This window comes from Echinops telfairi, unplaced genomic scaffold (assembly GCF_000313985.2).
Source record: "Echinops telfairi isolate 266 unplaced genomic scaffold, ASM31398v2 ScPeMD7_7472;HRSCAF=8510, whole genome shotgun sequence".
In the NCBI taxonomy this organism is placed as follows: Eukaryota; Metazoa; Chordata; class Mammalia; order Afrosoricida; family Tenrecidae; genus Echinops; species Echinops telfairi.
In genome coordinates this window covers 7,612,902-7,630,153 of record NW_022111376.1, presented here as the reverse complement: position 1 = coordinate 7,630,153, position 17,252 = coordinate 7,612,902, and the positions used below count along the sequence as shown (strand labels likewise).

The 17,252-nt window shown below is 42.5% G+C and overlaps 1 protein-coding gene across 10 annotated transcripts in view; it reads left to right on the top strand.

Annotated features, from left to right (window-relative positions):
• Positions 1–30: 30 nt before the first annotated feature.
• Positions 31–17,252, top strand: part of FMR1 (FMRP translational regulator 1) — a 42,820-nt gene continuing 25,598 nt past the window's right edge. For all 10 annotated transcript variants that reach the window (XM_045285457.1, XM_045285455.1, XM_013007969.3 and 7 more), the window contains exons 1-2: positions 31–67; positions 14,776–14,828. The gene's annotated coding sequence lies outside the window, so the exon portion shown is untranslated. The remainder of the gene's footprint in view (positions 68–14,775; positions 14,829–17,252) is intronic.

Sequence of the window (17,252 nt, the reverse complement as noted above, 5' to 3'; positions counted from 1 at the left end):
CAGGGGCGGCGAGAAGATGGAGGAGCTGGTGGTGGAGGTGCGGGGCTCCAATGGCGCTTTCTACAAGGTACGATTGCTGGCAGGCCCGTCACCGCCCTCCCCGCCCTCCCTCTTGGAGCGGCCTCGGCGGGACGTGAGCCTGGGGTCGGGCGGCGGCCGCGTGGGGCAGAACCGCGGGGCCTGAGCAGCCCCTGAGGCCCGGCGCGGTGGGAGGGGCGCCGCGAGTCGGGAGGACTAGGGCGGCGCAGGTAGCGCGGCGGGCAGGCCGGGCCGCCGTCCCAGCGCCCGCCCGCCAACTTGGCCTGCTTCAGGGGCCCCTGCCGGGGAGGCCCGGCGCCCAAGACGGGCAGGTCCCCTCAGACGTCGCTCTCCTGGGGCCGGATGGGCACTTGGGAGGGCGCCGCGCCTTTCAGTGAGGTGTGCAGCCAGGGTGGTCCAGAGCGGTCATTGGGACCGCATGACAATGGCAGCGGGGCTGGACGGGGCTCTCAGTCTTTGTGCCTTCTTAGAAGACACTCCAAAGTTCCCGAAAGACCCTCACATAGTGGGGCCATGCGAGCACTCTAGAAGTTGGTAATCCTTTAAGCTTCGTGCTTCTCCCCGCCGCCCCCCCCTTGCCCTCCTTTCCTGAATTTTTTTAAAAAACCTGGACAAATTCAGAAATATTGCGCCTACGACTCACAACAATTTTTTTCTGTCTCGAAGGCCCCAAAGACTGGAATATGTACAGCCACGTAACTTCAGCAAATGAATCGAGAGTGTATTATTACTAAGGAATTTTAAGAACGGAGTGTTTGGGTATATTTGTTCTCTGCTGTAAGCCTAGGAATTTGGCGATCTTCTCTTTGCATGGCTTGATATGGAGTGGACTGCCCCGTGGTGGTCTTACCTAGGCTGCCCTGGTTTGGCTGGCGGTTACTCTTGGGGCAGTCACATCTATGCAGAGTACCTGATAGCTTCCATGGTACAAAGGAGATGACTAAAGATCATCTTGTGATGGCTCAGTAGTGCGTTCGTTGGTACAAATGTACTTGAGCAGTCCATAAATTCTTCCCCCTTGGAGGTCTGAGTAACTTCTGGAAGTAAGAGCCCACCTTTCTACAGTCTACAGTATTATTGCCAGTAGAAGGTGCACATGGCAGAAAGCGGGGCCATTGTCCAACACGATGTTAAAATTACAGGATAACTCTGTGGTAAAATTAGAGAATAACTATGGTTTCAAACGGGACTTGTTCAGCTCCGAGGACCGAAATCATTGGCTTATCTACTGAACACATTAGCTTCTTAACAGATTTATGAAGGCACTTGGGGATCAATACCTCATAAATGACTAGAGAGGCAGCGAGGACTATGAACCTGTTGTCTATACTGGGAGGTGAAAGTTAACCCAGGCTTTTTGTTCTTCACAGAGTCTCTCTGATATTAAAATGGGACGATTGACCCTGTGGCCAAAAATTGTGGCTGCATTTATTTCTGCAAGCTGTGATTGCAAATGGTTTGTGTAGAAGAATTCTGGTTCCTACATCTGAGATTTGGGTCCTATATTGGAGGGACAGCTATAATATTATGCAAGCCAGGACTAAAGGCTGAGCAGTAGTATTTTAGTGGATCTACAATGGCAGCTTATACTAGACTTGGATCTTTTAAGAGAATTTGCTTGCTATAGGAGAAAAGCAGCACATTCTGCTCTTGAAGGATTTATTGTTCACTTCCAGCAATATGGGCTTTGCTCCACGGATTTTACTTGCAAAGGGACTTGCATATAAGAAATGCCCTTACGGCCCCTTTCTTGCTTTTCTTTTTTAACCAAGTGACTAAACTCGAGGGTGAATTAAAACAAACGAAAAAAAAATGGTATCACTTAGTTCTTTCAGTGGCAAAGTAGAACTTGAACAAATGAGTGCAGAGAAGTTTCTGTTGTATCAACAGGCAGTTTCAAGGCCACAGCCATCCAACAGAAGTACAAGGAATCCTCTGCCCTGAAAAAACCTATTTATTACAAGTTTGAGGGACAGCACTACTTTACAATGTACATCAAATCCTTTTGTATTACTCTATTGTGCTTTAAAATGTTAGTATTTGTAGTTCTTTAATGGCCTTTATGCATAGAAAAATATACTGTGTGCTAGACCTGTATCGAACTCTTCCAATGTTAAAGACAAATTGGACTTTTAATTGGACTCTGAAAAGCAAATTGGGCCAGTTAGGAATGGGGACATAATCCAGAGACATCTTGAATTTAATGAAGGAGTTTTTGGTTTGTTTGCTTTTTTAATGAAAACCTCAACTGTCTCGGCTGGTTAAAAAAACAGTTTCTATAGTGAAAAGTTTAAATGTTTTTGTAACTCATAATACTCCTCTGAGTTATAAAAGCAGAGCAAAGGTCAGTTGAATTGCTTGTCATATCTGGTAGGATGGACAGGAAAGATAGGAAATGAAGACCAATAAAAATGAACTGCTGTAGAGAAGTGTGCTGCATTTATGAAAAGGGGGGACTTGATTCATCAGATTGATTTCTTTAAAAAAAAATCCTTTGCTAAACAAATCAAATGTTCTTGTTATAATTGAATCCATACTCTAATATGCCTACTAGAGTTACCAATATTGCAAAGGATAAGTCTCCACCTTCGGAGCCCATGCTCCAGACTCACAGTATAAACTTGGTAGAGTATATGCTCGTGAAAATCTTATTCATTCTCTAGAAAATAGCTCATGGTCAGGACTGAGAATTCACATAGCCACCCAGCCTAGATAGACACTCACACCGTCCCAGTTCCCGTCTACATTTTCGCTCATGCTGCTTCTGAAACATTGGGACGTTCGATGACTATAATTATCATAACCACTACTTTTATCCTCCGTTATCTCTTTGACTTTGGGTCAGTGCCATGTCTAGACCCTTGCATTATCTAAGATTCAAAGCACTTTGAAATAGACCTCACAAAATCTTTATACACCATTTTCTAAGGGAATAATATTGAAATACAATTTAATTGTAAAGACATCTGCCACACTAACTGTAGTTTTCTTTGGACTAAGTGTTTGGATGTGTGGAGATTGGTAAGTACTCAACTCCATTTTAGAAGTAAAGTGTGCTTTGCTCCAGTGCGATTACACGGACGACCTTCAGATGACTAGTGTTTGCACCTCATATCTTGGCAGCATGCGATGCAAAACCTCTTAACTTCTCTGAAAGTATGGTGACTGATACCTGATCCCTTGTCATATGGTGAAATGGTGCTTGATTGTGCTCTTATTGTGACATTAATATTTTAAAACATCTTAAAATGTTAAGTTTGGTATCTGAGATGAGAGACTTCCATTTGGTGAGTATTTTAACTGTAGCTTGCAGCTACATATGATGAAATGAACAATTGAAGGAAGACTTTTAAGAAAGAAGTGGTCTAAAATGCCGTTTTAATTACATTGCCCAGTAGCGCAATCACTTTTACTACAGATAAACTTGCCTAAGGGACTCTTCCGTGAGTGATTTTGCTCAAGTCACCAGTACTGGCTTTGCATGCAGGTATTATGCAAGGAAGCGGATTTTTCAGGCATTTTCCCCTCCTTCTTTGTCTAAATAACCTTTTTAGAATTTACTATCTTTGAAAGCATGGTTTTCTGCCCCCTTTGCACTGTGTACTTTCCACCTCCACGTTCAAGTCTCCCTCGGGCTCCTGCTAGCTAGCATCTGGACGATGAGGTGAAAGCAGACCTCGGAGGTAGAAAGAAGGTTTGAGTACTCCCAGGTGCTCGCTAGTGGGCTATATGCTCACTGTGTTGGCTGTGATCATGACTAACCACGGTGAACAATTATCGAGTGCTTGCTAGGCGCCAGGCACTGTTCTAGGTGTTTTTCTTCCTTAATCTACTTAATCCTCTGGTCTCATTTGCATTGTTGTCCAGAGAAGTTTAGTGCCTAGTGTCACCAAACTATTAAGGGTTTGAAATCAGACAGTCTGACTTCCTGAAATGTTGTAATTTATCTCAAATGACTTGGATGTGATTTCTCCCTCATCTTGAAATTTCATTGTGGCATCTGATTGCATTGGTTATTTTAGCTATATATATATATATATATATATATATATATATATATAAACAGCCATCTATAACTACAGTGGTAGCTTGTAGTGCCATTTTTTACTATGGACACAAAACCCCAAACCAAAGAACCCAAACTCACTGCCATCAAGTTGATGTCATTTCATGGTGATCCTAGAACTGCCCCTGTGGGGTTCTGAGATTTATTTTTTTACTTTTTAATCTTGCAACTTGACATTCTTTGTAACTTCTTCCTGTGAATGGCCCGTTCAGGAAAAATCAGTAGAAGTCTTTGACCAACCTTTGCCATATGCAGTGGTTGCCTTGGGAGCGCTTAACCGAAGCACTCCAAAGCTACTCCACATGAATAGAAGCAAAAGAAAGTGCCCATTTTATTGTTTTCTCTGCCTCTGCATTGACTTTGGTCAATGCAAAGCAGAAAGACTTAAGTATCATATAATTTGTTATTCACAGTCCAGTGTAGTGCTAGAACAATTCTAGTTAGGGAAAACCTGTGTAATACCCTCAAAAAGAAAATCCGCAGAAGATGGAGACATGGGAAATGTGATGCAAAAAGATTGAAATGAACAATTGAAGGGAGTCAGTGAACAGAAAAGTGCAATGAACCTCATTCATAATACGTGCACTTGACACCCACAGCTCATGTCCAGCCTCCATACAAAGAGGGGCCAAGTAAAAAGGTGCATTATATGTGAAGTGGCTCGTTTCCTCATCAGTGCTGCCAGCACTGTCTCCAGTGAGTGGCTGGGCACTGGCCGAGTGCATTGGTGGCCAGGTGCTCACACTGAGCCCAATGGCTCACAAATGAGATTATTTACTACTAAGTAAGTTGGGAGTGTGGAGTATATTGGGATAGGAAGACTCTGCCTATTGTCTTGTGGACGGCAGTGTTAGAATTGGATAACTCATCATTCTGAAGTTGGGTAAGACTAATTGTGCTTGCTTCGTGGGTCCACCGGCCAGTAAGTTGGGAATTCCAGAGTGGTTTCTGTTTTCCTGTTTATCTTCACCCACCCCAGCACATCCACACTGAGGAGCTTGTCTGTTTTTAATTGCATTTTGCCACTTTTCTCAGATCCTAGAAGTTTTTACCATGATTTTTTTTCTTTCAAAGAATCTAAATTGTCATTCAGTATTTAATAATTTTGTGGTAACATGCTGTTTCCCCTCCCAATTTAAAAATAAGTTTGGTGGGTGGTGGTAGTGTAACTTTCCCAAATGCTAGAGCATCAGTGGTTCTATGTCTGTGGTAAAAATATACTTCCCTCTGCATTAAGACCTCAACCCATGGCTATGGAGTTAATTCCTACTCCTTATGCCCCTAGAGAGGGCTCCTGAGGCTTTGTGACTCCTTATGGGAGCAGACAGCTGCACTTGTCTCCTGAGGAGTGGCTGTTGGGTTTGAGCCACTGCCCTTGCGGTGAGCAGTCCAGTGTTTACCATGGCCTCTGAGCATTAGCACTTGTTTATTTAGGACCAGCTTTATACCAGGCATTGTGTTAGGCAAGTTGACGGATGCAGAGTGACCCTATGCATGTCAAAGTAGCTCTGGAGGCTTTTCAGTGGCTGAGTCTTAAGGAAGTAGTTTGCCAAGCCTTTCTTCTGAGGCACCACTGAGTGGATTCCTAATGCCAACCTTTTTGTTAACAGCTAGAATGCAGTCATCATTGGTGCCACCCTGCGACTCTGTGTTAGGCACTCGCTCAGGACACCACTATTGTGTCGATTTCAATGTATAGAAATCTTACAGGGCAGAGTAGAGCTGACTTGCTCTTGTGTGTTTCTGAGGTTGTAAATATTTATAGGAGCACAAAGCCTCATCTTTCTCCTGAGGAGTGGCTCGTGAACTTCAACTACTGCTTTTATGGTTAGCCGAACATGTAACCCAGCAGAGCTCTTCAGCCCTAAGCTTAGGGACACCCATTAGAGCCCCCACTGCACCTCAAAACAGTGCAGCATTATCACACAGCCTATTTTCTTCCTAAACACCAGTTTTGCTGGAAGTGGCTTGGATTGATGGGGGTCACAGCCGAGTGGGGTGCTCTGGACTGCTGGGAAGAGGTGCTCTGCAGGTGACCTGAGAGCAGGGTTGCCAGTGTTGGCTATGTGAGGGAGCCGGGCAGGAGAGACAGCACCCTGGAGGTGTAGGGGACAAGATCCTTTAGAGCACCCGGGAGGCAGGCATGGGCATACCTGCAGCTGGTCCCAGGCAACCTGCAAGGCTTCTCTCCCTCCTTTACATTCCCCTGATGAAAGCAGAGACAAGACGGTGTCACTGCCTTCAGTATTCAGTCAGGCTGCAGACTAAGTCAAACAACAGAGAAGTGGGTGAAGGGAGAAGTCGGACAGAGCAAGATATGACAAAATAATAATGTACAGTGAACCCTCGTTTATCACGGTTAATCGGTTCTAGACCCTACCGTGATAAATGAAATTCCGCGAAGTAGGATTCCTTATTTGTAAACCAAATATTTTCGTAGTTAGAGCATAGAGGACATGAAAAAACACCCTTTAGTCACCATTACACTCGTATTACCCAATTTATTAAACGAAAAAGGGAAAATACAGTAAAAACATTTTGGACGTTACAATTATCCTTTATTATTTATTATATTATTTATGGCATCTAGTTTACAGTATTACATATTTCACATTCAGTATTATTATACATAGTTCTTACAAATACTGTAATCAATAGCCTATGAAATGACTTAAGGGATGTACTCTACAGGTGGGTTGCCGTCTTTTTCCTCTGAAGGAGCGGGTGTAGGCAGTGGGTGCTGTTACGCAAAAACCGCGATAGAATGAAGCCGCGGAAGTTGAATTGGCGAGGGTTCACTATATAAATGATCAAGGGTTCATGAGGGAGGGGGAATGGGGAGGGAGGGGAAAAATGAGTTGCTAATGACAGGGGCTTAGGTGGAGAGCAAATATTTTGAGAACGGTGAGGGCAATGAATGTACAAATGTGGCTTACACAATTGATGTATGGATGGATTGTGATAAGAGTTGTATGAGCCCCTAATAAAACGATTAAAAAAGCATTTGCTCCCACAGCTGTGGACAGATGAGCCAAGGCTGTGCCATTCCTCAGACGCTGCCTGACCTTCACACCCCGGTGTGCTTTCAGACCTGAGTTGCAGGGATTCTTTCTTTCAGGGAATTGATTTGGGGAAATAGGCGAATGGTGAATGAGTATGATTAAGCTGTGCAATCATTGCTTTTGGCAAATAGAAAAATAAGTAAAAATATAGCAATGAGTAATGAGGCTGGCTTTTAGAGTGCTTTTAAGGTGATTCTGAACGCAATCCCCATGATTTTTAAGTGCTTTAAATCAGTGCTGGGCACTAGACCTTTCTGTGCTGGTGGAAAACTTCTCTTGCTCTGCTGCCCCCTATAGCCACTCACCCGTGGCTGCTGAGAACTTGAACTGTGACCAGTGTGACTGCAAACAGTTTTAATTTTCTTTGATTTGTTTATTTACATGGAAGTAATCATATGTGATCAGTGGCTACTATGGTGGACCGACCACTCACTTTCAGACAGTGGCAACACTATTGACTAGATGCTAGAGCAGTCCTTCCCCAGCTGTGACAAGCTCTTATTGGCTGACATGGTAAGGTTCCAAAGACTAGGTGGTTATGTGAAAATGGCAGATGATCACATCACCTCACTCCTGTCACCTCTCTTGTGACTATCCCACCAGGATCCTGCTGAAGTCACATGCAATCCATCACTGCCTCCCCTCCCCGACCTGAACAAGAGGGCCACCCAATCTTGCCTAGTCTGGGTCTTTACGAGATGGCGAGTACCAAATTAAAACTCTGCTTTTGGGGAGTGGGATCAGATTGGCAACTACAACCAAGACTCCTATTTGGAGATGATTTTTTTAATCACCAAGAAGGGCCGTTACTTCTGCCTTTGTCCTTGTCTAAACTTTTACAATGCATGCCTGGCTTGGTAGTAAGGAGCACTTGTCCCTTACTGTGTATTATATCTACTTATTTACTTCTCGCTGCCCACCTTCTCATTCTTGCTTCCTCTGATTCTTCTGGCCACCCTGTATTATTTGCAGAATAGGTGACTCTGGCTCATCCCCTCACTGCCCCCAAAATACCTGTGGTAGTTTTGTCAGGATCTGGGGGTGCTCTTGCAGCTTTGTGCCTCCAAGTTCCCATGAGAGTAGATCATTTAGCTTGTGCTCTGACACTGCCCTTGACCTTCAAATGCAGCAGCTGCTGGCCACTAACTTCCCCCAGGTAGCCTGCCTCATACCCTCACCTCTGCCTTCCTAAGGGGAGGGCTTCTGGGAAGCCAAGGTAAGGAGCTAGGCAGGTGCTGGCCAACTGATGTGGCCTTTTGGGGCCCTGCGCACTCAGATGCCCTGCCTTAGGGCTTATGGCCACAGCCTGTTTGCACTGTCCCTCCGTGCTGGGCTCAGACCTCAGGGTCCTGTTTCCTTCCAGGCCTTGAGGAGGTTGAGTCACCTTCAGGACACCTGTTTTTACTGTCTACACTTTAGGCCCTGTGGCCATCCCGGACCAGCAGGGCAGCATTCTGTCCTGCTGGTCACATTCACTCCACCCAACCCCTAGGCATCTCAAGCCCACAACTCCCCTCTTCCCTCCCAGGTGGTGAAATAGTAGGCCTATAGACATATAGGGTCTGCTAGTCAGTTTGTGACTGCCAGACATACATCATTAATGTGCAAAACAGATAGTGTGTGTTTTTTTAAAAACTATTGTCCTGGTGGTGTAGTGGGTTATGCATTTGAGCCTGCTAAGCACAAGTACAGTAGTTTAAAGCTACCTACTGCTTCTCAGAAGAAAGATGAGACTTTCTAATCCTATAAAGTGTTAAAGTCTCAGAAACCCACAGGGGTAGTTCTACTCTGTCCTATCAGTTGGAATTGACTTGATGGCAGTGATTTTTTTTTTTAGTTTATTGTAAATGTGAAATGTCAGTTAATGAAATAGTAAATGAGAAGTAGGTGTTTGTAATACACCAGAGGTCCTCAAACTTTTAAAACGGGGCCAGTTCACTGTCCCTCAGACCCGTTGGAGGGCCGGATTATAGTTTTAAAAAAACTATGAACACATTCCTATGCACACTGCACATATCTTATTTTGAAGTAAAAAAATAAACGGGGCAAAAACACCCGGCGGGCTGAATAAATGTCCTCGGTGGGCAGCATGTCGCCTGTGGGCCGCAGTTTGAGGACACTTGTAATACACAGTAAGAATGAATGCTTCTTACTAACAAGACATGCAAAACATGGTAAAAGTTTACACAAGAATGAAGGCAGAAGTTGTCCCTTGAAAAATTAGAGATCATCTCCAAATAGGAGTTCGTTGTAGTTGCTAATCTGATTCTGCTCCCCCAAAACAGAGTTTTAATTTGGTATTCACCAGCTTGGAGAGAGAGAAAGTGAGGGGGCTGGGTACCTGTTGTTCTTCCCTAAATTTTTAGGACATAGTATATAATAGGAAGAACTTAAGAGCGAAGGATGTACCCTTAAAAAAAAAATATATATATATATATATATATATATTCTAAAACATCATGGGTAGTATTAAATTATACCTCAAAACCCACTGTCTTCAAGTCAATTCCAACTCACAGTGATCCTCTAGGGTTTCTGAGGCGATACATTTTTACAAAAGCACGCTGTCTCAGCTTTTTCCTCTAGAGCAAGTGGTGGGTTTGAACTGCTGACCTTGTAGTCAGCAGCCCAGTGCCTAACCCACAGCACCACATGTCTCAAAATGTGTTGTAGAAAAGGTTGCTGATTTAAGTATGGTCGAATAAATACGAAATGATAGGAAGAAAAGATAGATTTTTTTTTCTTTCTAAACAACTAAAGATAAAAGTGTATACATGTCTAACTCCTTGATGCAGCTGGAGTCACTATGGGTGTAGCAGAACACCTGTATGCCATTATAGCCTACCTTGCTCTTAGAAACTTTCATTCAGTATAGCTTCATTTCTGTTCTTTAAACTTGATCTGAAGTGTTCGACTGCTAACCAAACTAAGTGGTTTGAGGTTTGAGCCTACCAGCAGCTTCTTGGGAGAACGATGTGGCAGTCTTGCTTTCATAAAGATAGCCCTGGAAACCCACAGGGGTAGTTCTTTTCAGTCCTATGGGGTCACTGTGAGTCTCAGTCAACTCTGTGCCAATGGGTAAGCTTAATTAAAGAATTCTAAGATCATTGTGTAAGTAGCTTTCATATAACTTTTGGGGAGCCCTGCTTCAGCTGCCATTGTTTTTCTTGGGAGCAGATAATTACTACTTGAATGATTATCTTTGAATTTGATGTTTGGGAAGTTTTGTGTTTTAAAGAATCCTTTTATATCAGGCTTTGAAAATGTAGCCTAGTCTTGCTTAGTTTACCAAAATGCTTGCATCAGTTTTAACTTATTGAAGATTGGTTGTAGATTAAAAATGGTGCCAGATACTGAGATACAGATGTAAGGCTGGTGTTGGAATTGGTTATGTGTACCCAAAGTTGGCTCTATGCTTCAATCAGACACCAACTATACCCAATCTAGCAAACTTGTTGGTATCCTCCATCAACCCCCCCCTCTACACACACACACACACACACACACACACACACACACACACACGCAGCATAGATATTCACTATCCAACTGATGATTGTTTCCTGCTAATTTCAATTTAAGAATATATCTCAAAAGGAGCCCTACTGGCTTGCTGGGTTAGGTATTGGTTGAGTTGCTAGCGCAAAGTCAGCAGGACGAACCCATCACTTCAGTCAGTGGTAAAAAGATAAGGCTATCACCTCTTATAAAGATTAACAGCTTCAGAAACCCCCTGGAGCAGTTCTACCCTGTCCTATGGGTCGCAATGAGTCAGTATTGACTCAATGCCTATTATTTTGTTCTGACCCCCTCCCTCCATATCTCAAATCCCTTTCCTCTTAGCCAGCATTGAGAACTATTTAGTTCCAGTCCTGAGATAGTCTATCTCCTTGGAATATATCAAAAGTCTCTTTTTTTTCTGCTTCCAGTCCCATCCTCATAGCCAGAATAACCAATCTAAACTGTAGATTCGTTAGGGTTGTGCTTGGGAAAATTTGTACTCCTACAGTTCCAGTTCATAGCGACCCAAAAAAGCAGTGGTTCTCAACCTGTGGGTTGTGACCTCTTTAGGGGTGTAATGACCCTTTCACAGGGGTTGCCTAAGCCCATCGGAAAACACATTTCCAATGGTCTTAGGAACTGAGACACCACTCCTCTATCAGTCTCCAGGCGGGTCCACTCACATGCAGATATGCCCACATATAAGTACTCGGTGTGAAGACTGTTACCCATCCTACCCCGTGCTTCAAGACAAAATTTCATTTATTTGTCATAAATAATGTCATAAATAAATATTTTGCAATCTATAATGACATAATTATTTTTGTGATTAATCACTATGCTTTAATTGAAGTTGTAACAATGAAAACAATGCATATCAGATATTTACATTACATTTCACAACAGTAGCAAAATTACAGTGATGAAGTAGCAAGGAAAATAATTTTATGGTTGGGGGTCACCACAACATGAGGAGGTCGTGGTATTAAAGGGTTGCGGCATTAGGAAGGTTGAGAACCACTGCAATACAGTGTTTCCAAGGCAGTTGTCTTCATGGGAGCAGACAGTCTCATCTTGCTTCCAAGGAGTGACTTTTGGGTTTGAATTGCCAGCCTTGTGGTTAGCAGTCCAATGCCTAACCCACAATGCCCACCAGAGCTCTTTCACAGGATACGTATATCAAAAATCTCACTGCCATCGAGTGAGTTCCAACTAATAGCAACTCCTTTCGAATCTAGACCCTTCCTATTCTTCAACCTTAACTCTTGTGCAGCAGCAAACTGTTTTTCTCTCTTTTGTTTGTTTCTTTTAACTGATATATTTCACATACCATAAAATCCACCACTTTAAAGTGTGCCATTATCTACTTTCAGAACATTTTATCGTCCCCCCAAAATGAAACCTCATGCTTATTAGCAGTCACTCCTCCCTCTCCCTCCTCTCCCCCACAACCCCTGACAACCAGGAATCCTATGTTTTCTCTGACTGGCCTCCTATGGCCATTTCACATTAATTGAGCCATACAATATGAGGAGGTATCAAAGACTTTATAGAAAAAATGGAATGAAAAGGTCATGCATTTTTTCCATGAACTCTTTGAGGCCCCCCTCATATATGTCTTCTTTTGTTTGGCTTCTTCCACTTAGCATAATGTCTTCAAGATTCATCTATGTTGTAGCATGTTATCACTTGTGCCTTTTTTTTTTTAACATTTTATTAGGGGCTCATACAACTGTTATCCCAATCCATACACACATCAATTGTGTAAAGCGCATTTGTACATCATTCTCAAAACATTTTCTCTCCACTTAAACCCCCGACATTAGGTCCTCATTTTCCCCCTCCCCGCTCCCCCCTCCCTCATGAGCCCTTGATAGTTTATAAATTGGTATTTTGTCATATCTTGCCCTGTCCGACGTCTCCCTTCACCCACTTTTCGGTTGTCTGTCCCCCAGGGAGGAGGTCACATATAGTTCCTTGTAATACTGCTGCCTTTTTATGGCTGAATAATTTTCCTTGTATGAATGGGTGTATGTACCGCATTTTGGTTATCCAGTCACCTGTTGGTGAACATTTGGAGAAAGATAAGATTGTTTCCACTCATAAAGATATTCATTCATAGGGTCCTTATGAATCAGAATCAGTTCTATTACAGCTGTTTCTTAATGTCATGTGCATTCATTCATGTAGTTCTTTCAGTCTGGAATTGCTGCCTCCTTGGGTAGTTCTTACTTGACATTTTAGGTTTCAGTTGGGACCTATTTTTCTGTCTGTCTTTCACCTGGCCAACAAGATCACACATTTTCTCCACTAGACAAACTTAGGAACAGTCATTAAGTTGGCTTGTTATTACTTATTAGTTGCCACTAAGTCAATTTCCAGAGTAATCAACTCCAGAGTAGACCTGCACTCTAGAAGATTTTCAAATCTATGACCTTTCAGAAGCAGATCACCAGCCCTTTCCTTCCTCGGCATCTCTGGGTGGATTTGAACCACCAATATTTGGGCTAATAGTGGAGTGCTTAGCTGCTTTCACCACCCAGGGAACCTGAGTTTCTATTCAAAACTGTCACTTCCATTGAGTCAGTACCTTGTAGGACAGGGTAGAACTGCCTCCGTGGGTCTCTGAGACTGTAATTCTTTACAGGAACGGAAAGCATCATCTTTTTGCCACAGAGCAGCTGCTGGTGGGCCCCAGCTGCTGACCTGGAGTGGAGCAGCCCTACTCGAAACCCACTGCACCACCCCACGAAGGCCCTTCAAGTTTCTGCTCCACTGTGGAAGGTGGCTGGCTGTAGGGCTTAGTCTCAGCTGCACTGCTAGGTGCTTGAAGCATGGCTATAAATAAGCCTTACTGCCACCTGCAGGCCCCTGGCAAAAATCACATAGCAGGCAAATTTAGAGACGGGGTGGGGTGGGGGGTGGGGTGGTGGTGTGGCTCGAGGATGTAGCACAGAGAAATTGAACATCCAACCTGGACGCCAGTAGGCATATTAGCTAGGTAAAAAGGTGGGAAGGAGTGTAGGAAGAGGGACAGCACATACAAAGAAACCCCATATCTGCAGAAGGCAGGGGCAAACAGTTCCTTCAGCATGGCTGGAGTACTGACTCCCAGGCCTGACCTACAAGCCCTGGAGAGGTGTGCCTGGCCAGCGTGGGAAAGAGCTTGGCAGAAATCCGTGGGCTTTGCTTTCCTCCTTCTCTTGTCTCATTATCTAAAACCTTTTCTGCACCTACCAGAAACTGACTTTTAGCGAATGAAGGACAGCATGGTGATGAAAGAATTCTTGAATTATTAGCTAGCTATTGCATGTTGTTATGCCTTTCTGAAGATTACTGGCAATTCTATCCTCAAATGTAAAAGGCTGAACCTCTGGGCTTTTTTATTGCCTTTGCTCCCCCAAGTGACTGTGAGATTGAGAATTTAATTACACTCTGGTGATTGGGCTTTTTAGTGGTATTTGCAGCATACGGTTATTAAGAAAAATTAATGTTTTTCTGTGTACATAGATTTGAGGTTTTATTTAATCATTTACTATTCCCCTAATGTTTTATTAAGAAGCAAAAGATGGGTGGCAGCAGATCCAGCCTGGCTGGCAATATGGCCCTGGCACCCATTTCGGAGGTTTCAATCATCCTAGCCTGGAGTGGCTGTCCTGCTCAGACGGAGCACAGGTGTTGTCTGTTTCAGGTTACTCTTTTTCTTCGTAGATGGTGAACTTGGAAGCAGTCCCTACCCCCCACCCACCTTGTTGCTCTGTTGTTCATTAAACTATCGGTATTCTTAAATACTAGCATATCCTAAACCCAATCCCACTGTTACCGAGTTGATTCCAACGAGTTTCTGAGACTGGAAGAGGAGACAGCCTCCTGTTCCTCTGGTAGAGTATCTGGTGGATCATTGAACCATCGACCTTGCAGTTAGTCCCCAACACTCAGTCAGAAACGCCACCAGCCCTCATCATTGTGATTAACAAAACCGTAATCCTCAACAAATGACAGACTCATGTGAAGCTCCATTTTTCTTCTCAAACACATACTGGAACATCTATAAAACTTGGCTGAGAACACTGAAACATTAATTTAACTCTGTTTTTTTTCTTACAGGCATTTGTAAAGGATGTTCATGAAGATTCAATAACAGTTGCTTTTGAAAACAAGTAAGTGTCTTGATATGTATCTTTTAATGCTCAGGCTATTTAATATTTTATACAAGTTATTCCTTTTACTCTGCAAATTTTTAGAAATTAAAAGTACAGTGTGAGTGTTTTCCAGGAATAGGTCTACACGTTACTGACCAGGAAGTTCCTGAGCAACTCAACATGAAGCCACTGGAATAAGTGTTCCCCTAATGACCTCAGAGGTCCTTGTCTCTCAGTGACCCTATACCTGTCCATAAACCTCACTCCACTTTATTAAACCCGAGCTTAGATAGGAAAATTTACATTTTTTGGGTTTGAAGCTAACTTACATGCCACAAAAGAATCCATGTTGGTTTCATTATTACTTTTCTTCCTTTTATGGCCACTCAGACTAGCTTTTAGACTTGAGGGGTGAGGGTAAGGATCTCTCTCTTTCCCTTTTTTCCCTGTAATTTTAATTTTATTTTTTGTTTGATTTATTTATGTATCTTTATTTATTTTTCCCTTTGGTTTGAGGAATATAATACAAAGAAAAACATTCTATGTAGTTTCACAGCCCATCTCGTCAAATGAGTGATAGTATCCCATTAAATCCCCCATTTTTGTGGTTCTTTTTTCCCCACTCTACATTGGCAAGTTTTAGAAAATGAAAACGGAGTTTGCAGGTCTTAGTTAAAACCATTTAAGTCTTGCCACATTAAATCTAAAACTAATTGTTTGGTTGTCAAGTGCTTTTTATTAGAGAGAATCTTGGTCAGCCACTACCTTTTTTTTATCCATTTCATCTTTTAAAAATCAATAATAGCACTAGTTGATTTTTTTGTGTTTTGTTTTTGCTTTCTTCTGCTAGATGAGAAAATTAAAATACTGACAGACCTGTGAGCATTATCTAACATATTAAGGGAGACAAACCTGACAAAACTTGATTTGGATACCAATACAGGATATCTTCAGGGTAGCCATTGGAAATTCTGAAGACTCTGGGCAAAGTATAGATTTCATCATGATGTTAGGATTTCAGTGAAATTTGTTATCTTTCCATCAGTTAAAACTGGATTTTGGATTTTGTGTACAAAGAAAATCAATAGTATATTTAAAGCAGTTCACAAATAAATGTAGACGGGCAGACTGCTTACAACTAGTGGAAGGGGGAGATTAAGTGGTGGTAGCTAAAGGATACTAGGTTTCTTCTTAAAGTCATGAAAATGTTCTGAAATTAAATGCTACAGTTTTATATATCTGTAATACACTAAAACAATTGAATTATACATTTTAAATGGATGAATTATATGGTGTGCAAATTGTATCTCAGAGATGTTTTTAAAAATAGGTGACCCAAACACAGAGCAATTAAAACAAAAAACAACTGTGGCTTCTAGAAAACTTTAAAATGCAGGTCTGTAGTTTAGTATCCAGGAAATAGGCTTTGTGATTAGACTGCTAGCAGATTCTCTTAGTCTCAGACTAAAATGCAAGTTTTAATAATAGGATAAGTAGACAAGAATAGAGAGTGCATTTTTCATTCTGTGAGCAGATTCTTAGTCACCAACAGAACAAACTAGTGACATGCTTAGGATGACATAAATGAAAGGATTTACAATGCCCTGCCTTATTGCCAATTCTCAACTCATAATGTCAGACCCCAGTACAGATTTGAATAATGTGCATAGACCAGAATGGAATAGAATATAGAGAATATATTTCTGTGAATCTAGAGCTAAATGTTGTAGAATGTGTCTCTTTGCTGCTTTGAGTGTTGGTGGACATTTGGTTATACACTTAGCCACATACAAGCCTCTAGGTGTCATACCTCTAAAGAAGGAGTCCTCATTGACCTGGAGAGTAGTTGTTTTCCTTGTAATTGCACTCTTAACTGCCTGTCACGAGGTAAATCCCGTGTTTGCCATAAAGGCAGAGTTCTCTGCTTCCTACTCTCTCAGGTCTCCTATAATCCTTCATCTAATGCCACGACCCTTTAATGTTCATGTTGTGGTGAGCCCCCAACCATAAAATTATTTTTGTTGCTACTTCATAACTGTAATTTTGCTACAGTTATGAATCGGGCAACCCCTGTGAAAGGGTCATTTGACCCCCAAAGGGTTTGTGACCCACAGGTTGAGAACCACTGATCTAAAGTATTAGCAAACACCCATTTCCTCTCTTTCAAGAACGGGGCTTGTTTATACACTGATTTTTAAGACACTTTGTTTCCAGTTAGATTTCTACTGTAAACCTAAGATCATCTGGACCATACCTGTATGAAAGGTTTTCTTCAAGCTTTCTGTCATCCTGGGAATAGAAGGGCTGTTGTTTGTCCTTGTGTTCCTGGAGCATGTTTAAGCTAAAGTACTGGGTTTGTTGGTTTCGAATACCCCCAGGAGTTGATGGGTACTTACCCAAGTATTGCGCTGTAATGTGTGTGTGTGTGTGTGTGTGTGTGTG